Raw genomic sequence first — 9,787 nt, 5'->3', positions numbered from 1 at the left:
AGGAATTTGTTCATAGTTTTTTTAATTATAGCCCGGCCCTTCAATGGGTCTGAGGGACAGTGAACTGACTCTCTGTTTAAAAAGTTTGAGGACCCGCCCCTTTGAGGGTTGAACGACCCTTTCACAGGATTGCCTGATTCATAACAGTAGCAAAATGACAGTTATGAAGTAGCAATGAAAATAATTGTATGGGGGGGGGGTGCTGTCACCACAACATGAGAAACTATTAATGGGTTGTGGCATTAGGAAGGTTGAGAACCACTGATCTAGAAGGTCCTCTGAAACCAGTTCAGTATCCTACCAGTGCCCATGCCTTCTCTGACTGCTGGGTGGTGATGACGCATGAGGTACCTGTGCTGAGAATCGAACCCCGGTCTCTGGTGTGGAAGGTAACAGTTCTACCAGCCAACCATCCCTGCCCCACGTAAACCCAGTAACAGGAGGCTAACGGGACACACACATCGGAGCACAGGCTGCCCAAGGCCCCGCTGGCCACCGAGCCTCCCACAGACCATGGTGCAAAGCAGAGCCTGCACTAGAACCAGAAGGGAGATTTCTGTTCCATCCCAGTCCCTGAGGCCATGTTCAGGAGACAAAACCAGCGACCAGAAATGCAAGGAAACGGCTCCCACAGGGTGGGGCTGGGGAACCAGCTCTGGGGGTGGGGGCAGAGTCAGGAAGAGCCTGACCACGGGCAGAAAGTGAAAGCAGGCCAGCTCCCCATCATCGCAGACGTCAGACAAGCGGGCTGGCCCCCAGCGGCTCCGGTCTGGGGTGAGCTTGGTTCAGCCGCGCATGTTTTTAAATGAATTCCCACCTGCTTTGATCTCTCTCCCTCCCTGCCTTCAGACACCATCACAGATGTGGTGAACTCTTAAACAGCCATTGTGAAGACAGGCAGAGAAAAACTGAGCTGCACACACACACACACACACACACACACACACACACACACACACGAGGTAAGACTAACCGAGGCGCGAATGACAAGGAGAAATGGAGACAAAGACAGACAGCCCACACAGAGGCAGAGGGCACTGCAGAGCAAGACTGAGACTGGAGGGGAAGCGGCCAAGACAAGAGAGCGCAGGGCCTCAGGCAGACAGATCCAGAGAGGCCACCAAGACAGAGCTGGCGGGACAGATACCAGGGAGTCCCGGAGAGCTAGGGCAGAAGATAAAAGGCAGAGGCTGACATGCACAGAGAGATGGGGTGCAGGGGAAGGCACCCGGACCTGGGCGGGAGTGAGTGTGGATAAGGTGGGGGCCGGGATGGGACCTTGGCTACTCTGGCCCCTCTCCCCTCTCCCACTCGGCTCTGTGCTGTAGAGCATGTTATGGCGTGCTGACTGTGAGACTTGGGGTGCCTCAGACCCCCAGTGATGAGCACTGCCTTTCCCACCAGTCTGGAAAGGTGACAAGGTGCATATGTGGTGGAACAGATTAGGAAGCACCATTGCAAGGGTGAGGGGAGCACGGAAGGGCCCTGGGGAGGACTTGGGGGCACGCTAGGGTGTGCTGTGGGGAGCTCTGTGCTGAATGCAGGGGGAGAGGTCAGTGCTACCAGGAACTTCGTCTACCTCCCTCCCTCCCAGGTTAACCCCCAGCCCATCTCTCTGAGTTCCCCTGTGCTCAGGCTTAGAAGCACTCCCTCCCCCGTTCTTCCAATGCACTGTTTGGGCTTCCGGTTGTCGCTCTCATCACTGCCTGCCTTGTATTAAAAGTTACTCATGTGTGTGCGTGTTTCTGCCTCCCCCACTCTCCTGGGAGCCCCAGGAGAACAGAGACACTTTGATTTACCTTTCTTGTTCCTTCAATTCCAACAATGTTCCTTGGTACATGAGTGACTTCCGGTGACAACATGCCTGCCAGGCGCTCTCTGAACCTTGTTCCAAGCGTCTCGAGCCACCACCCAGATCCCACATCAACCCTGAGGCGGTCCGGCGGATCCTGACCCACCAGGGACTCCCAGGTCTTACAGGGTGGAGCGGCCCCAGTGGATTCCGTGCCTGGTCTATTTATGGAAGCAGGTGGCCAGGCCTTTTTCCCACTGTGCCTCTGGGCGGATTTGAACCACTGACCTTTGGGGGCCACCCGAGGACCTTCACTCACTCCATGGGAAAGAAGGCTCAGGTGCTTAGGTGACAGCCATCGAGGGGCACCGGTGGGGCTTAAACCAGGGTATTGCTTGCTCTGGGTACTGTGCCAGGCCACTGGATAGTCCGGAAGCACATGCAACATGAAGGGATCCATGGTCCCACCCCAAAGAGCAGTGTGGGTGGCCCTGCACTGTGCAGCTCTTCCCACTTTATACCTCAAACGTCTCTCTTCGCCTTGTTTGCTTCCTGGGAGGGCATTGCTCGTAGAGCTGGGACTGGTCAGTGCCCTGCCAACGGCCACCAACCCTAGGAGAAGCCTTGCCTTAACCCTTCTGCCCCAGCGTGTGTACACAAGGAGCCTGGGTGGCACAGTGGCTGAGCACACAGCTGCTGACCCAAAGGTTGGCGGTTCGAACCCACCGAGCAGAAGAAAGACGTGGCGATCTTCTCCTGGCAAGATTATAGCTTAGGAAGCCCTATAGGGGGAGGGTGCCAGGTCTATTCAGTCACTTGTGGGCATGAAAGGAAGAGGGATACTCCAGGCTGGAACTGCTGCCCAGAGGGATTTACTCAAACTCCCTCCCTGCCATCGAGGCGACGCCGATTCATGGAGACCCCATAGGACAGGGGAGAACTGCCCCCCGAGTTTCCGAGACTATAACTGTTTATGGGCGTAGAAAGCCCCATGTTTCTCCCAAGGAGCCAAGGACATAACACATAGCCATGATGCCACCAGAGCTCCTGGTCAATTTAGGGGTCACCAAATGCCAGTCTTTAGACTGCCACTGCCTGCTAGTGGAAGGAGCAGCCATCATCAATGCTTGCTGTCATGAGCTGCCGCCGCCAAATCACACCCGGACGCATGGTGATCCCATACACAAGGGGATCAGACCATTGTGGTTCATGCTGTTCCGAGCGGATTGCCTGACCTTTGTTCCTCGTCTGTTTCCTTCAGGAATCTCTGCTGGGACCTGCTCAGTGCTCCCAGCAGCTGACAGACAGGCGATTATTATGCATGGGGTGCTGGGAATCTAACCCCCGGCCCCTCCATGAAGAGGGCAGATTCTCTCACTGCCTCTCCGGTGCCGCCAGCATCATAACCCTCCATAGAGCTCCAGGCCCTGGGCTGAGCATGTCACGGATCTTCTGACACTTAAGGACAATGAGGTAGGTCCAGTCATTATCCCTGGTAGAGAACTCAGGTCAGAGAGAGGAACCAATTTGCCATCAGTCACACAGCTAATATCGCAGCCAGTAAGCAAAAGAAGGGAACGAGATACCAGGGTCCCCCTGGGACGCCCAGCCAACAGCTTGCCCCTGTGGTCTTCCCACCACTCGGTCTCCTTGGCCTTTCTAGCTCAGAGTATGTCCACTGGGAAAACCCGCTCCCAGGGGCCTCACCACCTCCCACGCTCCTGCCACACACGGTGGTGGTGGTGGGGGTTCACCCCTCACCCAGGCCACTCTTCCCTCTAAGCACCACCCACATCTCTTTGATCCTGACCTTCCTGGGGGCAACACGGGGTCTGGAGAGAGGCCAGTGGAAACCATCTGCCCAGTTGCTATAGGGACATACCTCCTGTCCCTGCCGGGCCTGTCCCCAAGGCTGGGGACCAGACTCCCACACAGAGGCCTGGGAGGAAGGAGTGGTTGAATCTTATGCTTGATGGAGATCTGGAAGTGGATCTCTAAATCTAGCAGGAAACCCTGCCTGCTGGGCCAGCCCTGAACTAGTGAGGGAGTGGGTTCAACACAGGGGAAGCCGGGAGTGGGTTCAACACAGGGGAAGCCAGGAGCCAGGCAGCAGGAGGGGACGGGGGGAGGGGGGGGCCGCGGCCCTGTCTCCCCGGATTTATCAAACAAGCAGTAATGAACCCCCTGGGCCGAGGAGCCAGTCTCCACGCTCTCCACTCCAGATTATGCTCCTGGTTCAAAGGGAAGCCTTTGATTCGCACAGACAGCTTTCAGATGGAACTAAATCTCTCCACACTCAACTCTTCTCCTGCTGCTCTCCCTCCCCTTCCCTCCCTCTGCTCTCACATCCCCACTCCCCGCTCCCAAATCTTTCTCACCCCCACCTCGGCCATGCCCTTCCTGCACCATGAAAAACACAGCAGTCACCAACAAGGCCCCTTTGCATGGATGCTCTCACAGGGAAAAGAGGAGGCTCCTAATCTTCTGGGCTGGGGCAGCGATGGGGAGAGGAGAGGAGAGGAGAAAGGGAGATTTGCACTTGTGGTAGACAGGGAGAAGGGAGAAGGCTGACCTGGTGCTGGGCAGAGAGAGGGCACATGAGGAGGCGGTGATAAAGACCAAAGAACAGAAGCAGCTGGCAGGCAAGGACGCAGCTGAGAGGAACAGGCTAAGAAGAAAGAACAGATAAAGAAGGAGAGAGGGGCGAGAGGCAGATGCTAGAACCTGCCCCCAGAGAGCCTGCAGACCAGAGCCCAGGCCAGAATCCTCGCTGCCGTTAGCCTTCTGAGTCAGAGGACCAAACCTGTGCTGTGAATCAGATGGTTGACTGGGTTTTTTGGTAAGTGGATCACCAGGTCTTTCTTCCTAGTCTTAGTCTGGCAGCTCCACAGACCCCTGTGCAACCTCACAGCAACATGCAACCCTCCGTGACAGGTGAGCGGTGTCCACACCCGAGGCGCGGCAGCTGGGGCCTGGACACGGGGCCCTGAACATGGGGCCCTCTTCGTGGAAGGCAAGCACTGTGCCCCCCGAACCTGCCCCTCGCTCTGCCCCAAATCCTCCCCCATCAAAATCTGGTGGGACTTTAAAGCTCCTCACCCACCCTCTCCGGCAGAGGAAGGACCAGTGGAGCGGTCTCTGTCTGGCGCACAGCCAGTCCCCTCCCGTGTGGCAATGATTAGTGTTCAGGTGAAGAGCCCCAAACCCCTAGGAGAAGATTTTAGCCATTCAGCCCCCACTCTGCTGGTCCTCCAGCGTTCAGGATCCCTTGATAAAGACACAATGAAACGAGGAGCCCCCGTTCTCTGACTCAACCACCCCCCACTCCCCTCTTTCCCCAGAAAGCCTGGGGGAGAAGCACGGGCTTCTGCTTCTGGCCCCATCCCCACTCCAGCCTGCCTGGCCACAGCCACGCGGATGGATGATGGAAGGGGCAGCTGACAGGGAGTCTTTCCAGGGACCAGGTGGGGCTTTACAAGCAGTAGGAGTCTGGCTTGGTTTCCTTGCAATGGAGCCGCCCGAGGGCTGGCTACAGCGCCCCGGCAGCGGTGTTCACAGTGACCTGGCGAGCTGAGTTTTGGGTCTGGGGCTATGGATTCATCCCTGATAGAGGCAGGAAGGGAACTCTGACTGGGAGCAGTTTGCCCAGCCCCTTCCCAATGAGAGACAGAAGCACTCTGGGCCAGGGGTCAGGCCATGAGGCCTGCTGTGGCTCTGGCTCTGCCACCAGCCAGCTGTGTGTGACTTTGGGGAAGTCACTTCCCTTCTCGGGGCCCCAGCTTCCACCAGCTGTGTAGCGAGAGCTGCAGAACTTGACACCTAAGAGCCTTTCCAGTTCTGAGCTTCTAAGGTTCTCTTCCCCACTGCCTGCTGTCTTGGCGCCCGGGCCAAGGCCTGTGCACATTCACAAGGCCGCAGTCCCTCTTGGGCTGGGGAGAAAAGCTGGGTGGCAACAACTATGGAAACCCTCAACTCTTGGCTGGCACACTGGCCATTTGAACCCAGGCAATGGGAGACAGTTCTCCTGGGAATCTTGCTTCTACCAGTTACAGCCTTAAAAACCCTTTGCAGCAAAACCCCAATGAGGGGACCCCAAAAATGAACTCACGTCCACAAGCACCAAGGCCAGTGTGTGGGTTTGTGGCATGGCGATGGTAGGGGGGCTACCCAGATGGCACGTCCAACACAGAGTCAAGAGCCAGTCTTTGTGTGCCCCGAATGCCAAACCAAAAACCAAATTCACTGCCAGCCAGGCCATGCCCACTCAGTGTCCCTACAGGCAGGGTAGAGCTGCCCCTGTGGGTTTCTGAGACTGTAATGCTTTTTGGGAGCGGAAAGCCTCATCTTTCTCTTGAGAGGCGGCTGGTGGTTTCGAACTGCTGACATGGTTAGCAGCCCAATGCATAACCACTATGCCACCCGGTTCCTTATACCCCTTTCCAATAGGTTCACAGTGGGGAGACTAGGCAGTAGCGGGCAGCCATGCCTGTGTCCCTGAAATGACCTGCCAGCCCAAGGCCACTCACCTGGACTTTGGACTCTTAATCTGAAAAAGACTAGCAGGTGTGGCTGGAAGCAGGCCCAGCCTGTCCCATTTGGATGGCCAGCTCCCTCTGCCTCGCCAGCCCAGAGACACCTGGGCCAGCACGGTCTGACAGCTCTATGCAAATGTGCCCTGGCAGGCACCCCCAGGAATGCTTTATGGGGACAATCAAGCCACGGTGAGTGGGGTTGGCTTTAATAGGTTTGCCAGACAGGAGGAGGAAGGGGTGGTGGTGGTGTGATAGGGCTCATGAATGGTTTTGTTAAGGGGGGAAAAAAACTGCATTTCAATGTGGCTTCTGTGGGCAAAGGGAAGAAGGTGGAGGAGAGAGGAGGCAGGTGGCGAGCAAGGATGTAGCTGAGAGAGGAGACCGCGGGCTAAGAAGAAAGAGAGAGAATGACAGAGAAGGAAAGAGGGGGCAGAGCCAGAAGCTAGGCCGGTCCCCGACTGAGCCAGAAAAGGCTGGAATCCAGAGATGGAGTCTGGCACAAGGAGCTGGGGTGGGGAGTCGAGAAAGGAAGGTGGTCCTTTGCCACCACCACTTCCCCTCACCGCCGCCCCCAGCCCCCCCGCAGGCCACACCAGGGTCCCCTGACCCTACAGGCCTGACAGAGGGAGGGGCCCAAGTGCCTGGGTCTGCATCAGTCCTGGAGTCCAGAGGAGAAGGCAGGGAAAGAGAACCCACAGACCACTGAAGGGGAGTCCGCTACGCCAAGAGCAAAGGAGGCTTAAGGAGGGAGGAGAGCCATGGACAAGCAGAGGGTAAAGGGAGATCAGATAGAGACAAAGGCAGAGACGACAGAGAGGCTGCACAAGACTTCCTAGAAGGAGGAAGGGCAGGCATGCAGGTGGGACCGGCCTCACCACGGCAGGAGAAGAGGAACGCTTCATCAGACAGAGGACCTGAAGGGTCCCAGCTGGGGCAGGCCCTGGCTCTCATCAACCTTCTGTTTGGAAGAAAGGGAGGGGTATATTTTGGAGTCCCCCCACGGCCACCCTGGGTACTGAGGGCCCCCTTTCCCGAGGCAGGGTACATCCTGCTCGCCCTGCCTGGATCCGGGGTGGGGGTGGGGAAACCACAGAGGTCTCTGGGTGGCAGCCTTCCTTCATTGGAGAAGAGAGGGCGAAGGAGGTAGTGAGAGAGGAAGGGGGGAGGAGAAAGATGGAAGGATGGATACAAAATGAGGAGCGAGTAGCAAGGAGGTAAAAAGGAGCGAGGCGGCCTTCTGGGAGAGGAAAATGAGGAGGGCCAGCTGGACAAGGGAGCAAGAGAGAAGAAATGGGAGGTCGAGGCAGCAGGGGGTGCCTGGGAGGCGGGGTGAGGGGTGGAGAGGAAGGCTGCAGGGCAGAAGGACAGGCGGATTAGCACCCTCTGGCCTCATCTGAAGGTCCTGAGCATTTGGGTGAAAGAAAAGGAGTGAAATCCCTGCGAGGTGGGATGGATTTCTGTAAGGATTAGCCCAGGAAGGGAGAAGAGAGAATGGGGTGAAGCTGGGTTGTTGGTAATTTAGAAGGGAGCTGAGGGCAGGGCCTCCTCTCACCCCACAAACCAGGACTGGCTCAAGTAACTGCAGCAATCACCTTCTTCCCACGATTGAATTCTGGGGGCAGCTAATCTGTGCCCCAGGTGGCCTCCCTGCTCAGAGGCCGGCTCCACCACCCCATTCCTTCACTTTTCCTGGGGCAGAGGTCACTTTTCCTGGGGCTCAGTCCCATCCCCCGATGGGTGGGGCAGACCATTTGAGCTGGACCGTTGGCAGCTGGATAGCACCCAGAACTGCTCTGGTAAAAAGGCGTGATGATTGGCTTCTGAAAGGTCCGGTCCTCTGGTGCAGCTCTGCTCTGCATATGTGGGGTAGCCAGAAAGGGAAAGGAATTCTACTGCCTTGAGGGCCCTCCTTCGCTCTGATGGGCACGGGTCTCCCTTCACCCACCCACTCACTCACTGCCATCGAGTCCATGGAGATCCCAGCCACCCTGATGGACAGGGTCGAGCTGCCCCTGTGTGTCCTGAGCCAGTAACCCTGGACGAGTAGAAGACCTCGCCTTTCTCCCGAGGAGCCGCGGCAGGTGGCTTCAACGTGCTGACCATGCGGTTGACGGGCAACCACTATGTCACCAGAGGCTCCCTAAGCTCTGCTCTGATGCCTCCCTCGGAGGGTGTTCACATTCTTAGTTACCACCATTCTGATTTAACTTCAAAGCACTCGCTGAGAGTAGCCAGAATGGCACCTCAGTTCGCCAGCAGGCTCCAAGCCCAGGAAGAAATGCAAACTGGTCCCCAGACCCCTCGCCACAGAAGTGTTCTGGCAATTTCAGCAACCGTCTTCTGACTAAACAGCCTTGCCCCAGAGGAAACCAGAAAGGTGATGGGCGCGGGCAGCAGTAAGAAGGGTGTTCTTTACCATGAACCCCCAAGGCCCAGGGGAGCATCCAGGTCTTCTCATACTGTTGTTGTTGTCCTTGTTGTTGTGTGCTGTTGGGCCCATTTCGGATGACAGTGACCCCGCAGGACAGAGTTGAGCCGTCCTGCTTAGGGGTTTCCTGAGACTGTACTGTTTATGGGAACAGATCACTGGGACTCTTCTCTCATGGAGTGCTGGTGTGTTCAAACCTCTGACCTTTCCGTTCGAAGCCAAGCTCTTGCCCATTGTACCACCAGGGCTCCATCCTCTGACACTAGGTAGGCACAATGTCTCTAAGCTCTGGGAGCTTTCACTGCCTCCGCATGCCCCACTGTGCACATCACCTTCCCAAACCAAGAAACCCACTGCCTTCCAGTGGAATCCCAACTCCTAGCCGCTCTACGGGACGGAGTAGAACTGCCTCTGCGTTTCCAAAGCTGGAAATCTCTATGGAAGCAGACTTTCACACCTTTCTCCCACAGAGTGGGTGGGTTCAAAGTGCCCACCTTTCAGCTAGCAGCAGCCCACCTTTCAGGTACCACCGGGACTCCTCCTGAGAGTAAGCAGAACCAGCCAAACCCCTACCGTCAAGTCAGTGCTGGCTCACCGGAGCCCTGTAGAGGGTCTCTGAGATGGGAACTCACTCCAGGGGCAGAGAGCCTCGTCTTGCTCCTGTGGAGTGGCTGGTGAGTTTGAGAGCCCAGGACCTCTTCCTTCTGCTACTAGATAGGTGTGATGACGTACATTTCTCGGTTCCCAAGTCTAATGAGCTTTATTACATCCTCACAACCCACTCTCCACTCTCACCTCCTCAACATGAAAAACCCCAGACCCACCACATCCAGGTGTCAGGCCTTGGTTCCTGTGGTAGTTATATATTCATTTGTCAATTTGAGAGGATTAAGAGTAAAAGGGTGGAGTCTAGCCTGTCAATCAGGTCATAGCCAATGAGGCCTCTGTGTGGGCATAGCCTTCTCCTGAGGATTCTGGGAACTCCTGTATTCCTCATTGGAGGCAAGAGTTTCTTTCTCTCTCTCTCTCTCTCTC

Source organism: Echinops telfairi, unplaced genomic scaffold (genome assembly GCF_000313985.2).
Source record: "Echinops telfairi isolate 266 unplaced genomic scaffold, ASM31398v2 ScPeMD7_7425;HRSCAF=8463, whole genome shotgun sequence".
Lineage (NCBI taxonomy): Eukaryota > Metazoa > Chordata > Mammalia > Afrosoricida > Tenrecidae > Echinops > Echinops telfairi.
This window is presented reverse-complemented; position numbering follows the sequence as displayed.